The sequence below is a fragment of the Rhipicephalus sanguineus genome, chromosome 2, assembly GCF_013339695.2.
Source record: "Rhipicephalus sanguineus isolate Rsan-2018 chromosome 2, BIME_Rsan_1.4, whole genome shotgun sequence".
NCBI lineage: Eukaryota > Metazoa > Arthropoda > Arachnida > Ixodida > Ixodidae > Rhipicephalus > Rhipicephalus sanguineus.
Window position 1 is genome coordinate 52,852,037 of NC_051177.1, and position 25,334 is coordinate 52,877,370.

The window sequence follows — 25,334 nt, forward strand, 5'->3', positions numbered from 1 at the left end:
CTGGGAAAACAGCAACTTCGCGCTCCGCTTGCAGCCTTTACGCGGCACGCATGACTGCAATATTTGGCTGAGCAGTTCATAGCCGTGTCAGCTTTCCGCAGGATGTATTTTTTCAACAAACCCAAGGGGTGCTTCATGACCCCTTTAAGCGCTTTCTGGTTCTCTCATTTCGTATCAGCGAACACGCTAAATGAAGGAAAGGAGAGGGGGGGGGGGGGTTGATGACAAGGGGCAAGAAGCTACGTCCGTTCGTCAGCGTGCGTCATGACCTTGAGAGCTTTCTTTTCCTTTTTTTTTTTTTGAACGCGTGGCTGACTTTCAGTGTGATCGCGCACGAGCGCGCGGGCACGTCGCGGCATTCCTCGGTGTCCGCGGTAACTATGCAGGTCACGATGCTCAAATCAGCCAATAGCCTTGGACGTTGTGTTTATGGGGCGTCCATTTGGGTTTATGGTATCATTTGTCGAGAGAAGAGCGAGCGATTTCTAGCTTATTTTGATAATTAACTGTAAATTCTATGCCGCGTGTTGCGCTATAATATCTGGCTCACATGTTCTCAGGAGCCTCGACTACCGATCGGGAGCGTTTTATGACCCTACTGAAAAAAAAATATGGCGAGGCTTGCACTAAGCCGCGCAAGGCTTGAAACAACGAAACGGGACGATTGTGCATACTAATCTGGTTGCTTCTCGGTTTGTTTCTAGGCCTTAGCTAGGTAATGCAGGCTGTTGCTAGGTTGCTTCTAGGTCGTTGCTTGGGTTTATCTAGGTGATGCTAGGTTGTTTCTACGTTGATTCTGAGCGCAGAGAGCTTCGATTTAAACCAGTGACAGCCACAGACACGACACGGATGTCTAAACTGCAGTGACAGGAGCTCGCGCTGAAACCAAGCGTTCGCACCTCTCATAGATCTACGGGCACGTTGTCGTTGGCATAGGCCATCCATCGCTTCTGGGTCTTCTCGCAGCCGCTAGGTGATGCAGGTTTATCTAGGTCGCTTCTAGGTCGTTGCTAGGCTTTAGCTGGGTGATGCTAGGTTGTTTCTACGTTGATTTTCAGCGCAGAGAGTGTCGCTTCGCAGCCATTTGTTGGGCAACTGTTACATTCTTTATTTTTAGTGGACCAGTGGTGAGGAGTTGGAGTTGGCCAATTTCAGTGGCACGCACCCGTTTATGATGATGATTGTTTTTTTGGTCCGCCGGACAAGGAACGATTTGCTAGACAGCTTAGCTGTTAAAAGTATTGCAGGCCACCTTGAGAGCGACATGTTTCACAGGGAATTTTTTCCTCGTCGCTGCATGGGTGCGGTTATACAAACATACTGAAAAACCGTAGTGCAAGCACTCACTCATGCAACAAGCGAGGACGCGCGGTGTACTCACTCCGAGATACTAACAGTGTTCGACGAAGGAATGTTTTGGAGCCATAGTGTAGACTGGGTTACTTCATCAGAACAGTTGTTCGAACAAATAATGTCGCTGGAGCTGAAGTTTCAGTGAGGAGATTTTGTACGGACAATTGTTCTAGCGATGGGAGATCCACTTGTCGAAGAGTTGGCTTCACACAAATCTTTTGTTCGACCATTGCTTATCACTTCAAGTTTTACTCGTATTAACATCTGTCTCCTTTGCACTCCAAGCTATAACGATTACAGCGCTTGGCCAATGTTTGCTGCAGCCCATGTTCCCAACCTTCCGCTATTGCAAAGTACGTCATACAAGAATTGTATAGCGACTATCCACGTCTGCTTTATACCGAGGATAACCGTACTTTCACGCGTATTCTAGTTCGGGATCTTACGCTGAATGTTTCCATCAACTCGCTTCAACTTGATTATGGTAGAAATATTTTATAACATAAGAAGTGGCCATTGTCCATTCTGTCCTCTTGCTTCTTACCTTTTGCAGTCCCGAATGGCCGTGGTGGAGACTTCGTTTGAATGCGCAGCTATCACACCTGCATGGAGTTTCGAACAGAGAAGACATCGCTGTGCTGACGATAGCGCGCACATTGGAAGGACATACGTCGCATGTACCTCAACCCGCGTTCGCAGCAATGTAAAGCACGTGTTGCGATGGGGTTGGCGTGTTCTCTAACTCCCCCATACATTTACAACATCACCGTGTAATGTACATGCCACTGGATTCGTTGTATAGCAGTTATCCGTAACGATCTTCTGTGATAAGCTCTTTATCATGCTATATCTGGCGCACTCTATTGTCACCGTGCTCAATAGATTAGAAAATGTCCATTTCATTATAACCAAGTGTAGCTGCAGTTGGAGCTTACAAGAACATACTCAAAATAAAATCAAGTATGTAGCGACCACTCATAGTGGACCTCCAACTCGTATCGTTATTAGATGTGTTCGGTGTGCCCTAACGGGAGTGAAGATTCTTGTGTTCTGGCACCATTTGCTTGGTCACTTAAAAGAGTCACAGTCGCAGTCACATGTCATAACGAGCTTCTTGTGAATGGGAACATCTTTGCTCGCGAAATGCTTTAGCACTGTCTATTTTGCAGTACCTTTTGCGATTAAAAACTGCACGACCCAAACGTCGGGAATTCTGGCGAAATCTTCAAATAAGTCAGGTAGTATGACAGGGCCGGTGCTACAAGGGTGTGGTCTGATACCGAAGTGAACAGTGTGCGAACTAAAGGCGCTTGTGTCGATGTTTATTGGTGAATGCTCAACGTGACTGTATTTAGGAGCAAGTGGATATTTCAACCTCGCGATTCATTATCATGTGTGTCATGCAATCGAATCCTGACTCCAATATGACACTTGCTTTCCCTCTAATTGACAAGCATTTATGTTTACCTGCCAGGAACGCTCCCGGTAAGTCATTCTTTGATAATAACAAGTTCTGGAGGAAGGTTGGTGCCAAGGCATCGATCGTTAAAGCTTGTCTGAGTTAGCCGAATTAAATGCATTGCGTTTAAAGGTGCGAAACAATGTGGATAGTCACTTGGAAAATATTGGCACGAGCCTTCGGATGAATCTATGACTTGGAGCGATAATTGAAAGATAATTTTATCTCAGCAACAAGAGAATTCATTTTAAGAAGGCTCGTTGCATTGGAAAAAATAAACGTAAATACATATATTTTTGTATTGAATTTCTGGAATTCGCAAAATGGAAACAAAAGAATATCACGTGTACTACACCGCAACACTGGAATGAAAAACACCACAATTCTCTAAATTATATCTAAAAATGTATCTACCAAAGATATAGCGGGAATATTACTCGTCTTTTTTTTTTATTGCAATGATGAGTAGGAGTGGTTGGTGCTTTTGTGGCGCCGCCTTATTATAAACCCTTAATATGCGAGTATAAATTTTGCTAAATTCTCCTAACAATCTCAAAACAATTAGTAAAGTCACAAATTCAATAAATTTGTCCAGTTCTTATACTGTAACCACCGTACATTTTACATAACATGGGTATTCATTTTCGCTGCAGTCACAAAGTTACAAACATCGGTCTTTAACTTACCAATCGGTCTAACTTACCATCGGTCTAACTTACCAGTCTTCGAGCATTTCTGAAAAAAGAATGAAAAAGAAACCACGACGCGCTTTTTCGTGCCTTCGCTCGTGTCACGTTGGTTCGCGCCTGTTACTTGCCTTGCTTTTCTTTATTTTTTTCAGAAATGCTCGTAAATCAAAACTGCGCTTTCTGGACTTACTTAAACGTACCTTTTTTATTCTAAAATGCAATCTCTTTCATTCAAATCGGCGCAGCGGTTTTCACATAAAAGCATTTCTGCGCCTTATGTGAACTTAAGGAGCCGAACTGTAGCTTCATCTTAAGACTTACAATTTACAAAAGCACTCTCGGCTCACTGATCGCAGCTATGACGAATGAACGCCGTCTCAATGTTGTTGGCGCTCCCTTGTCCGCAGTGATTTCGAAACGAGCGGCAACTCGCATGACAGCGTTCTCAAAGGCGGCATTTTTCACGCATGGCTCACAGTGGTCGCGGCGCTACCTCGACGACGGCATTTGAAACGGTGCTACATGGTTGCCCGCCTCTAAATATTAACGATCATTTGCACACGTACGGGGTCACGGGCGCCTGAATTTCTACTGATCGCCTGCCGGATAAAATTTACGATTCCTCAGTTCTTCTTGCTCAGGGAGCCCAAATATGAACCCCTTCGCTACGCTCGGACAGTTTTTAAAAGCAGGTGCTAGCCAATCATAATGGTGGACATATTAGCGAAGGCAACCATGCGATCGTAAAGAACGCTTACAAAAGAAAGGCTCTCTCAATTCGACAATCCTTCGACAAGCGGCTGCTGAATTCAAAAAGGCGCTCATTTCTGAGTATGTCTGAGTATGTCTTTTCAGGTATAGATTGCCTTCGCTAATTATATGCTAAGCTCCAGACTGGCTCATGCGTTTCCATGCTAACGATTCAATCGCAACAACTTTTTGTGAGCCAGGGTCGGAATTCATGAAATGTTGTGTTCGTATGGACTTTTTTTTTCTGATTGCTCGATCGCACGCGAGAATAATATGTTTGTCCGCTGCTCCCGAGCGCTTTTTTGCTCTTACGAACTCTACCGGTGTTAGGAATACGGACCACGGAGCCCCGGTGCACGCTTTTTGTGCAGCGCATCCTTACATTTAAATCATGATCTGTGTGTTTATCTCAGACACGAGTACGTGGACGACTCTACGCTTTAACAAAACTGATCCCATTTTGGAACTTCTCGTATATAATTTCATCAAACAAGACACAGGTGCTACGTCGTATCCTACGAAATTACGCTACACATCCAGAAATTTCGTTTGCCCATCTATTTCAACTTTTCATGTGTCAGTCTTTGTAGAGGATAAAATATGTGTGAATGACACTCTAGCTTGTAAGATGTATATGTCTGAGTTAGTATGAAAGCGTCTCTCATAATCATATCGTGGTTTTGGGACGTTAAACCCCAGATAATATTATGAGTTAGTATGAAAGCAAGGCAAGTAACAGGCGCGAACCAACGTGACACAAGCGAAGGCACGGAAAAGCGCGTCGTGTTTTCTGCTTGTGTCTTTGCTTCTGTTCCATTAGTTCGCGCCCACTATTTGTGACGTTTTAGCGTTATTGTCATAGCACAGAGTTCAGCGTGCGTAGCTGTGGCCGCTGTGTGTGTGTCCATGGTTGATATAAGTGACATACGCACTTTCTTTTGCCTGATACGGCTATAGCCCCTGCGCGCTGTTGACGCGTTTCCATGTGCTGAATAAAATGTTTCTTAGCAGCGTTGGCTGCAGTGATTTTGAGTAGTTTTTTTTTCTTTTTATATTTGACATAACATGCCCCTTTTCCACATCCAAACAAACATTTTGCGAATGATGCCCTGGTATACTGTGCACTATTTAACACTCGTAACACTGCCAAAACCGGTTAGCACTCGAGAATGTTCGTGAATGTTATCCGTGCGTCTAAAACATTACGTAAGACGACTTCCAGCTACACATACAGACAAACGGCCTTGCAGAGCACTTTCATCGCAAGCTGGCCGACATGATATAAATAATGTACATCAGTATCAACATCAAAGTACATCATCACTGACCACACAATGCGAGATACAATTTCGCCATCCGTGACTTCTACACAAATTCAGCACCGTTCTGTTGTGTTACCAACTTCGGAGTGCTCACCGTTCTTCCTCGCTCCCGCCGGTCAACGAATTTTTACAGCACAGCTGTTAAGCTTTATGTTATGCGGTGTGGCGACACCAGAAAACTATGATCAGCATGAACTGGCCGCGCCCTCTTCGTGCTCTTCTTCATCTTCGTCCTCTTCATCTTCTGCTTCGCTTCCAGAAAACGTGCGCCGATTTGTACGGGGTAGGATGCAATAACTATGATGGGTGAGAGAACGAGCACAGAGAGAGAGAGAGACACAAAACAAACAAGACAGAAAAAAGAGAGAGCAAGCGTAGCCATGTATAGTATGGTATAGCAAGGGGTAGGAAAGGCAAGTGAGGGTGAGGAGGAGGAGCAACAGGGGAGAGGGTAAAGCATAGGATAGTCTTGTATAGCGTAGTATAGCATGGGGTGGGAAAGGAGGGCGAGGGTGAGGATGACGGAAAGGGGAAGGCAACGCCCCCAGCTCCGCTGCTTCCCCAGTCTTCGTACCACTATAGCTTAAAATGACTTGTTGTTGGGCTACTTGGTCACTTGTCATTTTGAAGATACTTGGTGCAACTTGGCATTCACTCGAAACACACTCACATTCACACACGTATCCACTCAGGAACACACCCCACACACAGCGCTCACACGAGCGGATCAGCCTAAACTACACGGTCAAGCCAACAGGATTGTTGTTAACTCGTTACGATGAACACCATCCTGTTGTTCTCTGCCAGCCCGGAGAAGACTCGTTGCTGTGGTTCGAGGTACCGACGCGTGTGAAAAGCTTCGATCCCGTTTTATCTGGCCTTAAACTGCTGTGGAAGAAACTTCACTAGTGAGTTACGGTGTCGCTACACCTTTCACATCTTCGGACGGTCACTGTACTTGTACACAGACTGTCGCATGCGTTTGGAATATTATATACGGCCGTCTGCGGCCAGTTTGGCATTATATATATATATATATATATATATATATATATATATATATATATATATATATATATATGTGTGTGTGTGTGTGTGTGTGTGTGTGTGTGTGTGTGTGTGTGTGTGTGTGTGTGTGTGTGTGTGTGTGTGTGTGTGTGTGCGTGTGTGTGTGTGTGTGTGAAGATCGGTCTCCGATCGAAAAGTCGACGACAAATAAGCAGTTTTTTAGAAGCTTAAACCTTTTTCCAACCAACCAACCGTGAATGGCTACAGCTTGGATCCCCTTGGTAGAACACGGCTCGTATATCTGTCATGACAGCTATAGCATTTGAAAGCTGCCCCAGCAACAGAACAACAAGAAATCAAGTTGGAAATCTTAAGCAGGAGTGCACGCTACCGCTTCTTATGCATAGCAAAGTACACATGAATGGAAAGACACGTAGGCAATGTGTGGTGCACATGTAGGCTTCTCGTATTCTCGTGCAGGACGCATATGTATCACTATGCGGAACCACAGTGCGGTCGCACAGCAAACGTACTGAAAGTTTTCGCGAGAATGATTCATGGCATATTGCGAACGGTGTAAACACACCAGGCGTCGTTCGTGCGCGGAACATCGCGTTGTCATGGCAATCACAAACTACGACCATGGTCAGACTATAGAGGGAAAACTCCCCTCTAGTCGGGCAACGCTCGTACATACATATACCTGCAGTTGGCGTTATTTTTCCGTTGGACGTTGTAAAGAAGGCGCCGCTATCTTTTTTGCCGGTTCCATCAATTCCGGCTGCGTACGAAGGAGCCGGTGATGCATTACAACGCCGTGCGAATAACAATTTGTTGCTGTGATTCCGCGGGGCGCCAAGAAAGCTCAGACTGCGGCCTGAGTGAAAGTGCGTGTTTTTGCCATACATTCAAACGTCAAACGTGCCCTGAATGTTTGCCAGCCTGGAAACGAGAAGCTATGCTCACAGATCCCGCAAACAAAAATATTACGTATCGTACGTAAAACGGTTGCTTTAATAGCGAGTTTTAGTATAGCGGGAAACGCTTACGTTAGCGTTAGCGTGCGTCTCAACGCTAACGCTAAAACAGAACGCGCTGCGTGCCAACTGGTGGTCTTTTAGTACAGCGGAAGGCATTCCCGCTAACGCTAACGCAAGCACATACGGCGCCATCTAGACATAAAAACACTAAATGCACTGTAAAATCCACAAAAGCGCCACCAAGTCGAGCTGATCCAAAGTCACCACTGTTGCGTCTCCATGCCGCGTTCGCAGAAGTGTTGAGTTCTGACACACTGGTTTCTGTCGACATGCCGCGTTCGAGAATATTTCAAGACCCCTATTACTTGGCCTTTTTACGCTGGGACGCATCACGCGTCACATTCATGCACCGCCGCGAAACGCATGAAGGGAAACGACGCCTAACATGTATCTGCTTGACTTGTGGCCGTATCTTGGAAAGAGGCGACTAAAGACAGCGTCGCCATCTCTGCGCTGCTACAGAAAACATGAGCGAACCTTGCAAACAAATCTTGCTAAGCCTTCTGCAGCGCAAATCCACTTTGTATCTCAAAAAACGGAGCTATTTTATCGGCGGTACACGGTTGGCGAAGCCTCATTACTCAAATCTAAATCAAACACGAACATTATTAGGGAATGAATAAGTTTAATAATGCAGGACGACGGCTACAAAGATTCGAAGTGGACGGCTCTCGCTTCAACAGGCACCGCCATCTTGCCCTACGTACGGGATCTCTTGCGTGCGTTAGCGTTGAACGCTATATTCCAGAAATAGCGTTCGTACGTAAGAGCTCGGGCTACGTTTACGTTCTGCTCATGCGCAGTTAGGAGCACGCAACGCTAACGCTAACGCTAAATCCTTGCGTTTGCTGTTTTCCGATATACTAAAACTCGCTAATGCCTTCCTTTTCAAGGCGTGTATTCGCTATAGCCGTCAACACAGCCCGCCCATTGTGGAAAAAACAAAAACGAATTCTATAAAACCGCCTCCGTGTGATGGGCACAGGACGGGATACTATATTAGCATTCGAATACGTTGCTTCCAGCCCAGGACTGAGTCGATGGCAGGCCTGGACCGCTCCATTAGCTGCTATTGATATGTGCTGTAACGTATAAGGATTGACCTTTATCCCGAAGAACTTCGCTCAGTTGAAGGTATCCACAAATTTAATGCGCGTAGGCGCGTAGTTCGACACGGCGCTGTGTACCGATACGCTGGGATGAACAACTTCAGAACAACTTAGTCATAAAAAGGATTCGTTATGAAGCCTAACTGATATATCCTCTCGAGTTTTGTCTATACTGCATGTAGTAATACAAATAAAGTATTCGATAGGAAGGAGGAAAGACAGAAAGAAGTCAGGGCTTTTTCATACCTGAACCAAGCTATTTGGTAACCATATGCTCTCAAGCTGAAAAGGTTGGCACGAAAAAGAAACACACGCACACTGTTACCCGGAGATATATGCGAACGACACATGTAGAATATTCCAGACAGAAAGAGCCACTCTCCAGCATATGCTGTGGGAGTGTGCGGGGCCCGGAAAGTCAGAAGCAATCACTCCAGATGATTTCCGGGCGGGGTGGCCGATCGCGCTGCACACCTCAGATATCCAGGAGCAAATATGGGCCATCCGGCAAGCCTGGAAGGCGGCAAGGGGACAAAGTCTCCAAGCTGCCTCCTAGGTGGGCCGCCCCGGACCAAGGTCGCCTGATTCTGCTTTATTAAAGTGATTCCACCACCACGGTAAGAATTACTTTTTCTTTAAAAGAAGAAATAAGAAGTTCGTGCTGAATCGACTTTGTTTCTGCTTTGTTACTTGGTTCTGTTGCTTTTCACTGCTTTGCTTTGCGCCGTATTGCACTCCACTGCGACGCATCACCTGCGCTGAAGAGACGTCAGTCGGGACTTTGGTACAGAAGAGTAAAGATCGTCGTGTATGCTAGCTCGCCCTGAGTCGTCTGTAAGAGCCTCAGCTGGCCTTTGGCACGGAAACCGCGGCCCTGCACCCACAGCATAAATAAATACGCTACAAACGTTCTGAAAACATGGATGGGAATACTGGGCCCCTAGTAACGAAGATCTGTGACCTAACCGCAACACCACATGCACGTGCTTCGTTGCGGGGGAAGAACGCGTTTAAAACTGACACGCATGCTAGTAAGCGTGTTCAGACGTATGGCGCGTTTTCCACAATGCTGATGGTTTCCTAAAAAATTTCGCTTGTGCTTCGCACTTCCCACATTTTCACAAAGCTGACATCGTTCGGTTGTGTCACCGTTCAGCGGAATGTAGGGGCAGGTAACTACATTACACTTCATCAACAACGATGCTACACGCACGGAGTGTCACAACAATGCATTCTTCGATGGTCCCGGCTGTATTTCTTTTTCCTTTTTTTACATTGGGACACTACGTGTATGGTGTGCCTTTGATTGCTCCGGCATATTTAAGTAGAGCATTCAATGCCACACACTAAGAATCACTCAGTATGCTCTCTTTATATTAGAATCTCAATGTGAGTTTGATATGCATTTGAGCCAGCATTAGCTTTTTTTATTTCCTTGGTTTGCCCTAGGCATCATTACACACTACACAAGATTGTGCACCTGTGTTTCCTATGCTATGCATAATTTAATCTTATTATTGCAAATGAGACTTATTTGCAATATTCCGTGTCCATGTGCATCGAGTTGTTGACTGATTCGCCCTCGCGCTGCCAAATGCTGGCGTCCTGGTTGACTTACTTGGTAGGGCCACCGCCCGGAAAGGCTTTGGTCCCGGGTTCGATACCCAGACCAGGACGAATTCTTCTTCAACTAGAAACTTTTCTTTTTCTGGGAAATCCCTGCGGATTTTCTTGTGGCTTCGTACTGCAAGCCGCTGGGTGTCAATTATCCCTGTCAGAGTCTTATAATGCAGAACACATGCGCGTTTGCTGGTGTTGGTTACATAATGACATTAATTGTTCTAGCCGACTTGTTGCATAATGCCACTCTTCTGCTCCTCCTCCTCCTCCTCTTCTTTTTTTATTTGTTTGTTTTTTCGTTGTTGCTCTTGTTTTGCTTTTTCGCTTATTTGTTACAGCAAAAAGTAGCTGCTACGGTTCGACTTTCCGCAACACCGCGTTGGCAACAACAGAGGCTCCTAAGTGCCGTTTTCCCACAGAACAAGGACGTACACTACGTGTGGGTACTGTTGTGAAGTGGCAGATTGTAGGCAAGCGCTCTGAAAAGAAGGCGTGAAAGAAGGCGTAATAGAATTTTGGAGGAAACGTTGAAGCTAAAAAAGAAAACGCATCAGATCTGGCACGCAGACTCCAAAAGTTCTACAGATTGTTGCTTGTTCTATTTCACACAGTCTTTTGTTTTGAAGGCATGCGCCTCTGTAGCGTTATGGCGAAGCGAACTTCAAGGGTGACAGCGAAAATTCGAGCTACCTAGTGCGCCGTTCTTAGGCAATCTGTACGTCGTCGACAGCGACAGGCGGTTGGATGGATGTGCACCGGTCAGCGGTATAATGACAGGGCGTCGAAGAACGTGACGCACATGGCCAAGTCAACTGCCTCCTTCTACAGCAAGACGAGCAGAATGAGTGGAACAATAAGAAAAAGTGAAACAACGAACGAAGAAAAATAGGCATTTGGCTCTCGCTCAAAAATACCGTGCAGTCTCGGGGAGGCCATAGGGTTTCAGGCAGTCGTTCGCCAGTAAGCGCTGCATGTGTTTGAATGTCATTACATCTTGCACATTAGAACGCTTGTACAACGAAATTAAAATTAGAATGAGGGATTTCTTACGCCCCGGTTAGACTGCGAGAGATACAGCGGCGGACTTTTACAAGGAAGAGCCTGTACAATGGAGAAGTTTGAACGCCTTGACCACTTTGTTATGAAGGCGTCCCACTGTATACATATACCTCGCCGTTGACAATAGTGATGAAGCCGCGTGATTGCCTACCGTGATTAATAAACGCCGTCGGCGAATCGTGAAACACTTTCAGATGTTGTGTCATGCTATGTGACCAGCTGGCACCGTTGCGGTAGTCAGTCGCGCTTAAGTTAACGCTACTGTGGCCCAGGCTCAGACAAAACTTTTCCACCGGTACCATCTCATGCGGACAAACACTGCGCGCAGTCGATCTTCTGCCGTTGGGCCCATGACTACACACAGACAATACCAACGAGGGTAGAAGTCCTGCTTGTGTGTCCAGGCTACTGGCGTCGCTTGGTGGATAACCTATTGACTATGACGCACGTATAATGCAACAGTTGTATTGCAGTGATGTTTCTCTTCCTGGTCAGCGATACCAGTAAGGTCAGCCAGTCGTCGATGATGCACGATGAGATAGAATCAGGGAAACGGAATTATTACATTGTGTTTTCGAACCCGCAATTATCCTCGTTAGCTTTAACTCGACGCCGATTGCTGAAGCGACGCGTTGTAAGCCGCGAAATTCTGAAAAAACCGCGCTTTCCTGAAACCGTTACTCTGCGATGAAAACAAAAACAACCTCCAACTTAATTACGACGAGGAAGAGACGTGATTCAACCGCGCTGCGCATCGAAACGATGTCCTATATTTCTAAAGCTACATGGAAGAACCGGACGCCCGAGTGAGGTATTTGCAGACATATCTCCTAAGGCTAGATCCACTTGCCGCAAACAATATACGCCTCTTCGTCCTCAGCAATGACAACCTAATAGTATAGGGATTATACGGGGTGTCCCAGCTATCACGCAGCACGATTTTAAAAAAAGAGGAACGGCGTTACGCGAATCAAACCTACAGCATATTGTTCCTAGTACACTAGAGTAGCCACTGCTATTTTTTTCGTTAATGAGAGAGAGAGAGAGAGAGATAAACATTTTAATGAAGCTGGAGATGTTTGCCTGGCTGTTCGCCTGACATGCTACTCCAGGTGCTGGGTGACGATTATGATATATACAGTGATAACCACATAAGGTTTAATTAATTAGTCATAATTATACTTCTAACTCGACAAATACTCGCCTAATTGTCAAAATGTCAATGAGGCGTATGTAGGCATGTTCAAATGGCATCTAACTGCGCTACTTTCAACAACGTGCTAATTGCGCGCTCATTTTTTCCGCTTGATCAAGACAGCACGCGAAATATGAAAAGTGACACGTGATTAGAGTGTTGCGCGCGTCGGGAACCAGCGTCCTCAAACAGGCTCCCAATGACGTAGACAGTATCAAGGAAAAAATGCATAAAGAAAAAAAAACGCATCGCCCTATCTGCCGCTCCCTGGCCTAGAAACGCACCGCTTGGTTTTACAGAGTCAGGCCGTAATCAGAACACCTGCCGCGTTATCAATGGGAACAGTCGGCCGTGAGGGATGATTGCGGCGTACTATCGAACGGATTGAATCCCAGCGAAATTGCACGCATATCGCTGGCACCCGACCTGTACCCTTGCCAAAATGCGGAACGCTGTCTTTCGCAACAGGCAACAGGCAAAGCGGTTGTTTGCAGTAAGCTTATTTGAGGGCGCTGGTTTCCTTTGCGGGTGGGAGCGTAGTCACGTGTTATTTTTCATATTTAGCGGGCTTTCTTTATCAGCCGGAAAAAATGAGCGCGCAATTAGCACGTCGTTGAAAGTACCGCAATTAGATGCCATTTGAACATGCCTACATACGCCTCATTAATATTTTGACAATTAGGCGAGTACTTGTCGAGTTAGAAATATAATTATGACTAATTAATTAAACCTCATTAACGAAAAAAATAGCAGTGGCTACTCTAGTGTACTAGGAACATATGCTGTAGGTTTGATTCGCGTAACGCCGTTTCTCTTTTTTGAAATCGTGTTGCGTGATAGCTGGGACACCCTGTATACTAACAATAATGCAACATACCACCGTTGTAACTGGACAAACTTCCCGTGCTCTTTACTGGCCTCTCATCGTCGGCCACATCTGAGCACGTACATACATATGCCCCATAAAAAGCTCATTCAGTCTACAGCGTGCAGGCGCGCCGACTCAGCATAACCTGATGATGCTCACACTGGTCAATCTCCTCGTTTACGCGAGACTTGCGAAAGTGCTTAGACGTGCAAAAGACAACCCAATCAACCTTTGTTGGCTAAACGTAAACGTGACCGATCGTGAGAGCGAACGATAGTTCAACGGCCAGACTTCCCAGCACTGCATGGTTTTCGCGAAGCAGGACGCGGTAAACGTCGAGACTGCGAACATCGACGGCGGCAGAAGGTGCGGTGCGTGCTTCGAATACCGCCCGAAACACAATAGCAGCAGGGGCATTGGTGTCGCGACGACGCCCCTGGAGGCTTTTTTTTCTTTTTTTTTTTGTGACGAGGCTGGCGCATTGGGACGAAGATGTCATGTTACGTTGACGGTGCCTCATATAGATGGCTTGCACTGACGTCACCGTGTTTGAGCACCAGCATGGGGGGACGCAAAGTTTGCGATGTCGCATTAATGTCATCAGAACATCACATGCAGGTTCTTTCGTCATTCACAAACAGATGTGTTCCTGCCGCGCATTATCGCATTGGAGCCGGTTAAGCGCAAGTTGTTTGTCATCTAAGCCGCCATCGCGGAGTGTCGGTACGTTCAGAAGCTGCGTCCATGACGTCACGTGCAAGCTGACTATAGAATAGGCGTCCCACGTGTGTCAACGACCGGGAGCAGGAAAAATTAGGCCAGCTTTTTCAGGCAGCGATAGTTCGACAGAAGCGAAGCTTTTTTGAGTTGCAAAATTATATTATCTTTCACTTGTAGAAGGAACAAAAAGATGCTGGAACTAAAGGTGTAGTGCCTGAAAGAGGACCCAAGATACTCATACGCAGTTCACACTGCCCTCATATTTGTATAATATTATATCAATCAGCATGCAAAAGAGAAACAATGGCAAAAAAGAACACATATAGTTGTATTACTTTAAATTAGGCTGTGACTATGAACGATTTCATATAGGACACTAGCGCTGTTAAATGAACGTTTCCTTTTTGTAGATCAGGACGTGAATTATTAAGGTCACGAAAAGTCGAATGCACCAGCGCAACCGTTTTCACGCGTGTGCGTCCACCGTAGCAATACTCGTTCAGTTGTTAAACACACAAAGCGGCAAGGAAACACTCCAATATGGCGGCAGTGCAACCAATCCGTAAAATAGTCCGTGCAAAAAAGCGTCTATATGGTTTCATTTCCCTTGGAGACAGCCCGGATGTTCTTTCGACTGCCGCATGGCGTTTGAACTTTTTGCGGAGAGAGAGAGACAGAAAGAGTTGAAAGTGTGTCCCCTCTTCTAGGAAATGTTTGTCACCGTCTACCTTCCCCGCCCATTTCGATTAGTAGGCTTTCTTTTTCACGTACCGTGGCCCCTTATTTCAGAAGCGGGACTATTATTCACGAAGCGCTTGTATGAAAGGAGGGTAAGGAAGAAGCACACGTTTCGTTTACTTATGCGTTCACATGTTTTGCATATGCAGATACGTGCATATCTGACGCGCCTTCTTTAATACCATTTCGAGCGCTTTCATATTGACTGTTTGAGCCATCGTAACGTCATTTTATTCAGTATTTACTCAACTTACGTGCGGCGCTCAGTAAATGGTCGGGACATTTTACCGTCTCCTGTGCTTCATTATTGTTTCGAATCTCTCACGTGAAAGTAACTTTGCGAATAGGAGACTTCAATCAACAATCGCTGTTGGCTCATTTCTTGTGTCTCATTCACGTGAATGCTCTCTGCCAATAAGAACGCGAAGCCCCTCTTGCGGTACTCAACAAGTTAAAATATAAAAACAGTTGATGACGAAAAGCTTTTCGCTGCAATGAGAGATAAAAATGCCTAAAATTGACAGATTATTTTAAGACACTCGATATTCCATTGCAACAAAAATAATTTCAAGGTACGTTGTTTCATGTGTTTTATAGTAATCAATCCTTATTAAATTGTAATTAAACACTACTTTATCCTGAAGTCGTTCATGCTCTGTTTTTGCATAAGTAGAATGAGATCTAAGGATAGACATGTAGCGCAATACCGTTTTCGGCTATGTTCATTTTGAGCAAAGAAAAATTATACTTTTGACGTGGCTCGCAGGAAGCGGCACGTCGAACGACTCATCGAACATGGTAATGCCTTCAGCAAGGTGATCATATAAAATAGTACGCTGCAAAACGAAATTAAACAGAGACACATTTATTAGGAGGTTCAATTCGCCCAAAGCTCAATGCATCCCTAGACTATACACCTAGCTAAATCAAGTAATGTGCACAATTATGTACAAAGCGGCTCAAATGGTCAAGTCCCCGAAGCGACGGCGCTAACACAGAATCGAAGTTTCTTCAGCAATAACTACACTCGCACCATCCACATTGAGAAGCAAAAACAAAAAAAAAAGTTAAGAACGGAACGCTTAGGTTATCGTGCACGACTTTGGTTGTGCTCATTAATACGTACGAGAATTAGCATGCACGGTAAGCTTCGCATCCCTTCCTGTCATTTCAATTATCATACGTTGTTCTAACGTTGTGTTTATTGCAGGACGAACTAGCGCAGGTAGTTTCATTCCGCATACACAGAGTGCCTGCCGCGACTGTAAACGATGTAATTGCTCGTGCCTCGCAGCTGGCTTGCGACATCGTTACCCCTATTGCAATACTGGTATTTCGTGAGTCGAAATGCGCTAATTAACAACAACGACGACGCGGAGCCATTGTTCGTCCAGCCTTACATTTCCATTTCAGTTGTGCATGACGCGTGAGGGGGCAACCAGCGTACCGAGGAAAAAAAGAAAAATTCATTCATGCAACATGTTTACGGTGTTGCACGCTAGAGGGAGCTGCCCGCTAATGGTTCTACATTATCTGTTTTCAACGTACTGTCTATAAAGGGCACACGCTTTAGCGGCGATTTGTGGTTCGCGCGCATGAAAGGATCGGTAAATTGAGCATCGCGAAAATCTCCATTGCGATATCACAGGTCCTTCGCTGCCACTCGCGTGCTTCATACGCCGCTTGTAACAAAGTTCGCACACAAAAGCCGTCCGGCTCTCCTTTTGTGTGTCACTAAGCGACCCGTTTTGAGCTAACGAGCCCTGCGCACGAATGAAGCAACCCAGCCGGCTCGTTAATTAACGAAAACAGCCATTCTGTAGTCCCACGGTAGTTCGATAACGAAACGAAAAGTCTGGGCGCCAGTCTGCAGTTCCAAAGAAGGCGACGCGTTTCCCGAAACACGACCACACCGCTTCAAGAGTTAGACGTGTTCAGGCCGGCATTCGGCGGCGAAAGCCATTGCCGGCTTCCTTTTCAATTTCACAGCGGCGATTAGTTCGGCAGACCGTGTCCGTCGCTTCCGCGATAGCAGCTACAAATGGAAGGAAGCCTCAAAAGAGCTCAGAACCGACTTGGTAGAGGGGGGAAAAAACCCTCCTTCATGTGCACCCTGGCTTTCAATTTACTGAGACAGCAGTCAAAAGCGCTTGTTCGTCTGTCTTTACTTATATGCCACCGACGGCGACCGCAGCCGTACTCGTCAAGTTCTTCACAAGATCACCTCATCATCCTCGCAATAGAAAGTAAGTGAGAGACTTTCAAGGGCTGCATTCAATTTTCGCGACACCGTCTCTCCTGTGGTACGACTGCACTGGCGAAACTGCGACCACTGCGGCGCAAGCAGCTGTGCAGATCGCGTACGCGGCAAACTGTTTCCTGACTACACACTGCAGTAACCTGAACCTGTATGTAAAAATAGTGCAAACTAAACACGGACAAGGTGCATACAGGTATTGAAGTTCCAGCAAAAGGTTATGCTTTTTTTTTAAGTACGCCATTTGCCTAAAATTCTCAGAGTGAAACTGCACCTGCAAGATTCATTTATCACAAAAACTAGCCACCGAAACCTTATTCGGTTAGTGCTGGGTGTTTGACGCCCAGTATTCTTCCCATGATCGCAGGAAGCATACTCTTGATGACTTGATGATGGTGTGTGATGTTCGATGACACAGTGTAAGTAAATATAGTGGAATATCGTTGATACGTTTTTCACGGCAACCGGAAAGTAAAACGTATTATGCAAAAATTGTTTTAACCAAAGAGGTTAAAAACAGGCGGGAAACATGGATACTCCGTCAGCAACTCACGTTTATTGAGCAACATCGAAGTGGCTGGTCAATTAGCGCTCCATTTGCTTTCTTCTCATCATCGGACGCAGCGGCCGCGCCTGGCAGTGATCTTTTCGCCACAAAGCCGACGCTGCTGCGGCCTCAGAGGCCCTGCAGCACGCGGAGCGTGGCTTGCTGGAACGGGGTCTGAGCCAGTACACCGAATATTAAGCGTAGGATTTCTAGATATATCGCACAAGATCCACTTTCGTGGTCGCGTCATTAAATTTAGGCCAGAAATGTGGTTGTATTAAACGCTTGAAAATGCATTATTTCCAAGGGACGTGGCCGGGAATAAAAATTGGCCGCGTATCTGCGTGCTTCGCTGAAAATGTCGTCTAAAGACGATATAAGAGGCGCTGCGTGAGATATGAACGCCATCTGGCAATACGTCGGGAAACGTGAATGCTGTGTTGCGGGCTGGTAGTCCCGGCGCAGCAGCAGGCGAAGACCGGCGGTGACGAACGCGACCGCCGGGGACGCCAGCCAGCCCGAACACGCGGTTTGGCGCGAAGCGCCGAAGCAGAAGAAACGTCCGCACTTAACGAGTACTCTCCACACACTCTTTTATATTCACGTCGCCTAGGTAAAGCAGGAATGCCAGAGCGGCGCCCCATGGCACTCGTACAGTGCAATACTGAACCGAAACCGAAACACAACAATGAGCTCGTGCAGAGGGCACGGAGGAAGCCAAGTTTCGGCGCAGTCGCATTTTCAGCGCAGATTAAGAAACTAGGGTCTCTAGAATTACGTATCTATGTATTGTTATACATAGATACGATGGACACGATGATGCCGCCTTCCATGTACCCACCTACTGAGTACGCTCAAGAAGCTATTGCCCGCGCCGACCATGCACGTCAAGTTGCGCGCGTTCGGTTAACCGAATCGCAAGCGGGCCAACAATCTCGCTACGATCGCCGTCACAGAAACGCCCACTTTCTTCCTGGATCTCTTGTCCTCCTTTGGTCTCCAGCACGACGTGTTGGGCTTTCTGAAAAGCTCCTCTTCCCGTACACCGGACCATACCGTGTATGCCGCCAAGTGACCGACGTGACGTATGAAATCGAGCCATTGTCTTCGTCCTCGTCGACTCAGCCCCGCACCGACATTGTTCACGTTGTCCGTCTGTAGCCCAATCACATACCGGAACCCACCGACGCGTGTGTATAGTGACCATCCTCGCGACCGTCTTTGCCCGGGCGCACCGAGTCGGTGCTTTCACCGCCGGCGGGTATGTTATGTGCCGCTTACCAAGAGGACGAAGAGGAAGAGGACGTGTTCGTTGCTGCTTTCGCCATCTTGGTTGTCACCCCTACCTCTGTTGTTGTGTAAATACTGTAAATACAGCCTTCTTCTGTCGTCTCCCCGTAACAGTATTTTCTATTAAAGGAACACACCACCTAATACTTACCTAGTGATGTTGCGCCTCAGATATGCGTAATGTTTGCTTTTTGATCAACAATGTACACAAGTATGAACCTAGTCAGCCGTTCACGATGGCTGGCCCTTGGGCAAGTCGTTCCACTTTGGCCGAGTGGCTGAAACGAGGGACGTGCCGACAAACAGAAAGACAGACAGAAAGACAGACCAAAATTTCTGCGTTTAACTTCCCCAAGAAAGACTATCGTCTTTAAAAAACGCCAGGCCTGCGCTGAAACCGCAGCACAGTCACAGCGAAAGCTGGAAGAGCGGCGTTTCTAGAGCCCGTTAAGCTCTCTTGGGGCTACCATACAAGTACACTAGAAAGGTACCCACTACGCCATAAATCACAATTTTTGTGAAGTTGGGAAGCACCTACTAAGCTATTATTCGTCATTCCGCGGAGAAGCGAGGCACCAGCTACACGTCTGTAAGGCATTATGTGCACTTTGTTGACGCGACGACTGATGACGATGAAGAATTATGGCTCAGCCCTTTGTAATGGGTTGGAATTTTTAAACGGGCCACCAGTTATGTAATTTGCATTGGGTGACGTCCGGTCGCTATGTCCCTCTCCCGTCATGCTGTATAACGTACGTTGACGTGGGAGAGAGACGGGAGGGGGGGGGAAGAACTTTACTGAGACCTCGAGGAAATGGATCATGCGCTTATGGGCTTCCTTGGCAACCAATACAGGTGCACTTGCGAGGAACCCACTACGCTATAAATCAGTGTAATTTTACTGAGACCCCGAGGAAGTGGAGCAGGCGCTTATGGGCTTCCTTGGCAACCAATACATGTGCACTTGCGAGGAACCTACTACGCTATATATCATTGTAATTTTTGAGAAGTAGGGCAGCAGGCACTGTGCCATTTTTCGTCATTCTACGGAGAGCGTTGGCACCTGCTATACCCATGTAAGGCATTATACGCACTTTGTTGATGCTGTGCCTGATGACGATGAAGAATTATGGCAGAGTCCTTTCTAATGGGTTGGAAGCATTCAACAACCTACTCGTTGCGTAATTCGCATTGTGTGACGCCTGGTTACAGAATTCGCTTTGTGCGACGCTTGGTGGTTATTTTTCTCTTCTACCACGCTATATTGCATATGCTAATGTGGTTCCTTCCCGACATGAAGCCTGTATAGGACCTTTTTGCAAAGCAGTTTCAAGCACCGGCTTGGCTCAGAGGTTGAATACTGGGCTCCCACCCAAAGGCCCAGGTTCGAACCTCGTTCCATCCTGGAATCTTTTTCTTATTTTGTTTTTTTTTTCTTATTTCGAGCGATACTGGTTACGGACACCGGCGGCGGCGGCGGCGGACAACTACGGCGCCAAAAACGGCCGGTGAAATGATCTCATAACAGCTTTCACTGTAAAAGAAAAACGTATTATGCAGAATCGTATCAACGAGATTCCACTGTATACTTCTCTGTGTATTATTTTTCAATTGTGCAACAGCAAATCGCGACATATTCGTATACACTGTAGCGCTTGTTTTCTTTTCAGATGCGCCAGCTCTCCATGTGGTGTTTCACGTTCTTTTCCGTAATGACCCGCAACGTGAGTTTTTGAGACCGCCGCATGCAGATTCGCAAACATGCACACACGCAGGTGTTGTTTTCAAAAGGTCCAAATTGTTCACACATGCTATGATGGAGCACTGTGGAACTTCCGATGTAGAGTTGTACCAGCCCTCACACGTTTCGAAGCTCTAGCTGCTGTTAGAAGTGTCATGAAAATGCAGTAACGCAACAATATAAAGATGTGGTGGAAACAGCACAATGCTTGGTCTGTGTGCACTAGGCCGTTACAAGGGTGATTGCGTGACAACGAAGCGGCGATAGCAGTCATACTGGCGTGAGCCCCGAACAACACAACAGGATGAAGGCGGGAGCGGAGGGGGGGGGGGGGGGGAGTATATTGTTTGATGATTTGGTTCTACCATCCATAACACCTCCGGTACGTTTCATTTCAACAATAGTCAGGTTTTTTTCCTGTGAACTAATAGACTCAAGGCAATGAGTCGTTCGTGCTGAGAGAAAAGCGGCACTTCGAATTATGATGAATGCACGAAACAATATTTGGAAACAAATAAATATTCGGTGCATTACTCGAGGCCATAGAAGGTGTATCATTGAAGGCTGACAGGGTTGCTTGTTTCTGTGGGCGCCCAGCAACTTCGCGTGTAGGCTTTGGCGTGTTAGTTAATTATTCATTACAAAAACAAATACAGAGCGAAAACACTGGTCAAAAAAGGTTGTGTACGTCAGTGTTTATTGTCCCAATTTTATTGCACTGTATTTGTTTTCACCTAGCAACACTAGTTTACAGAGAATAAGAAGGCCGACCGAAGAAACTCTTTTTGCGATCCCTCTTTGCTGGATCATAAAAATATTCTATTGTAAAAATTATAATTGTACCTGCGATATCTTCCCTCGGCTCGGTTCTCTGAAGGAATTGCTCAACGGCGTTACACACTAATTGCAATATAAAATCAAGTCCTTCGAGGAATTCAACCAAGCCGCAGCGACAATGCACAGAGAATCCAATTGCCAGGCTTCGAGTAAACTGACATGAATAAATGTGTGCAACACACACTTACCGCGGTGCTTCCTCGGCCTTACATTTATGGTTTCGCGTTACCAGCTCATAAAAAGTACGCCACCGCGGTTGCCTAGCGGTTACAGTGTTCGGCTGCTGACCTGAAAGACGCGGGTTCGATCCCTGCCACTGGGGTCGCACTTCGATGTAGGCGAAATGCTAGACGCCCGTGTCCTGTGGAATTGCAGTGTACGTTAAAGAACTACAGTTGGTCGAAGCATTATGGAGTCCTCCACCACGGCGGCTCTCATAGCCTGAGTTGCTTTGGGGCGTTAAACACCACAAACCGTCCAACCCATAAAAAGTCATTTGGTGACTTCAGATGTTTTCTCTGCGTTATTACCCAGACCAATATGTGGCAAATGCCAGTTATTCGGAGAAAGGGCGGATACGAAACACATCCTGCGGGCTTGCCCTCAGGTGTCTCCACAGGGCCGCAAAAGAGTTAATGAGGAGCAGCGTGAGGCCGTACTGCGTAACTCGGACCCGGAAGACCAACTCTGGGCCGTCCGTCTAGCCAAAAACGCCGCCAGGACCCAAGGGCTCTAGGCCACCGTTTAAGCGGTGACCTGTTCCCCAAACAGCTGTATCAAATATATATATATATATATCTTTTCCTTAGCGTGCCTTTAAACTCGGCAAAAGAGAGCAATCTACGCGTTACGTTCAGTCGGCTCTTACTTTTTCTTCTTGTCTTCTTGACGGCGCAAACCTCATCACATTCCGTGCAGTGTGAGCCGGGCAAAACATGCCTGCGTTCTCGCGAATACCATCAGACAGGTGCTCGAAAGTAAAACCACGCGCTAAAACATCTAAGCAACTTCGTTTTCCTTTTCTTTCACTCATAATCGTGTTACAACGACATTTATGACCACTAAATTCGCAATGAGGACGCATCGCAGAACGCGAGGACTTCGAGCATTTTATACTTACATATCTGCGGGCGACACGCGCTCAATTTGGTCCAAACTATGGACAGTGCTTCTCGAGCATACCTCATGAATATTTCAGTAACTGCCGAGGGCACGAGGTTACTTCCGTTGCTCTAGTAAGTAATCTTGTTTCCGCGGATCTGGCGCTGCTGCTCGGTTTGTGCATGTTTTGCTTTAAGCCGTTCAAATGTCCTTATAGAAGTTGTAATCCAATAACCCAAGATGGCATTCCTGCAGGTTTACTTACGGGCTTGACAAACCTCTTCTGTAGACGGCAAGTGCATCTATACACCAGCTCAAGAAGAAGAAGATTCGGCGGTGATGCAGCCAGTACGGTCAGCACAAGAGAGATAAATAAAAAAAGCGTCAATGTTTTGGTACGGTTCGTCTGACCAAGTTTCCGGAAGTTATTTTTCCAGGACGGTTGCATTGCTATGTAGGGCAAATGCTAGATGCCCATATACTTAGTACATTTAGGTGCACGTTAAAGAACCCAAGGGACCGAAATTTTAGGAGCCCTTCACTACGGCGTCTCTCATAATCATATCGTGTTTTTAGGAAGTAAAACCCCAATAATTATTTTTGGTCTCAAGCTTCTGTTGACGGCGGCGAGCACTGAAGAAGAAAGAGTGGAAAGCTAACCTTTGTCGTTTATGTTTTTTTTCTTTTCATTTATATAGAAGCCCAAACATCCGAAGATGGCCTTCGCGGAGCTTGCTACTGCAAAATTAAAAATTTGGTGCTCAACAACCCAAAATGGGCGAAGAGAACGACAATAAAATTGTTGAAAAATTTAAGGAGCCATTCCACTCTGGTTACGCAGATGACTAGCGAAGATGTTTAGCGCAAGCCACAAAGGTGACAGAGAATTTCGAACCATAGCCAGCCACGTATCGCGCAACGAAATCTGAGAGAAAACCTATTTTTTTGATGTCATTGAAAAAAAAAATGTCGGGTGGCTCTGAGTCCAGCGCACCAATAGCCGCTGCCACATAAACCCGAAATGTCTGTCCAGAAACTCCCTTTTGCATTTAGCGTAGTTTTTCACTTACGCAGCATGCGTCGTTTTGTCTGGCTTGCCTTATGCGCTTGGCGTTTCGTGCACGATCTTGATTGGTGCCTACCGCCCGTGTGTTCTCTTCTTCAGGTTTAGTGGACCAGTGGCGTGTACAAGGACGAACTCCCTAGGCATATAAAGCTTCTCCGTAAGGAAATTAGACACTTTTAGTTGGGCGTACGCAGAAGTTGCGTACGCTGCGCACAATACGTTGCGTACGCTGCAAGCGAAGCGTGCTACAACAGTTTTAGTTTAACGTACCCTGATGCGTTTCACTCATATAGATTAGTCGTACGCGAGATGTGAGTGTTTTCGCATGCTTATCAGCGCCACCGACGTCAGAAGAATGCTAGGTCCCAGGAGTAACGTGGCCTCTGTGATCTGCACGCAGGACCTCCCGATGGCCTGGGTAATGGCCACTGGCATACATGTGAGGCGGCGGCGTTCGCTGTGTGCATTTTTGGCGTCGTCCCTGGCTGCATTGGTTGCGCGCGTTGACCTTTGCCGTAAACGTTGAACATTACTATGTGCACACAGCTTTGAAGCTGGGTACACTATGGAAGAATGGCGTTTGATGGACTACGGCCGCACTGGATCGAACACAGCGTTCTATCTAGCGCGGCTGTGTATGAGGCTTAGCGTATACCTTACAGCAACTGGTCGTATTGCAGGCATTCTTGACTTTCCGATCTACTAGCAGTACTTTCAAGAATCAAAGCTCGCACAACGCTCAATGTGCGTTATGTTGCGGCATGAATAAAAGTAAGAGCCAAGCTCACGTTCTTTTTTTTTTTACGGCGTCATTCGCCTAGATGCCTGATAGAAATAGATAGCGCGTTCGCGCACACAACCTGTCGAAGACGGTTGCTTGAGGATTTCTGGGAGACGCCAGGCTATGTCTTCCCACTGGTCAGGACGCCGGAACGTGCCGCTTGATTGTACCTTGTCTGGCATGGAAACATGGCCTTTCAATGTGGAGTACACACGACTTGCATCGGGTTCACTATTGCTGTCTGCGTCGAACGCCACTGCAGCCGCCATGGGCTCTCGTTTCTGGTTTGTTCGAGATCTCGCGAGAACGCAACGTAGTAAGCGTTGCGTTACGTACGCAGCGTCTTGCTACGGGCGTACGCGCGCATCCCTGGAATAGATACGTTACGTACTGCGCATGCGCACTTCTCTCCCGTGGCCGTGCTGCGTACGTAGGCTCGTTACGTACGCCCAACTAAAAGTGTCTATTATGGCAAAGCAGGCAGAAGGACAGCGCAGCAATGCGAACGGTGGCACACAGAGGGCGAGTCGGCCGACCCAGTAGCCGTCGCTTGGCACAACCTTAACGAGACCGGCAAAACGCGCGGGCTAGGCGCGTCCAGGAATCCAGCTAACAACGGGCTAGGCGGAAGAACTGCAACACTTACACACAATCAAAGCATTTCTAAAACATTCTACGCGCAACGTACAAAAACGTAGTAGCGCCCGTACCCCGCGTTGACAAAAAGAAACGTCGCTACATTTTTTTTACTTGTCTTTCCGGAGGACAATTGACAACTTGAATT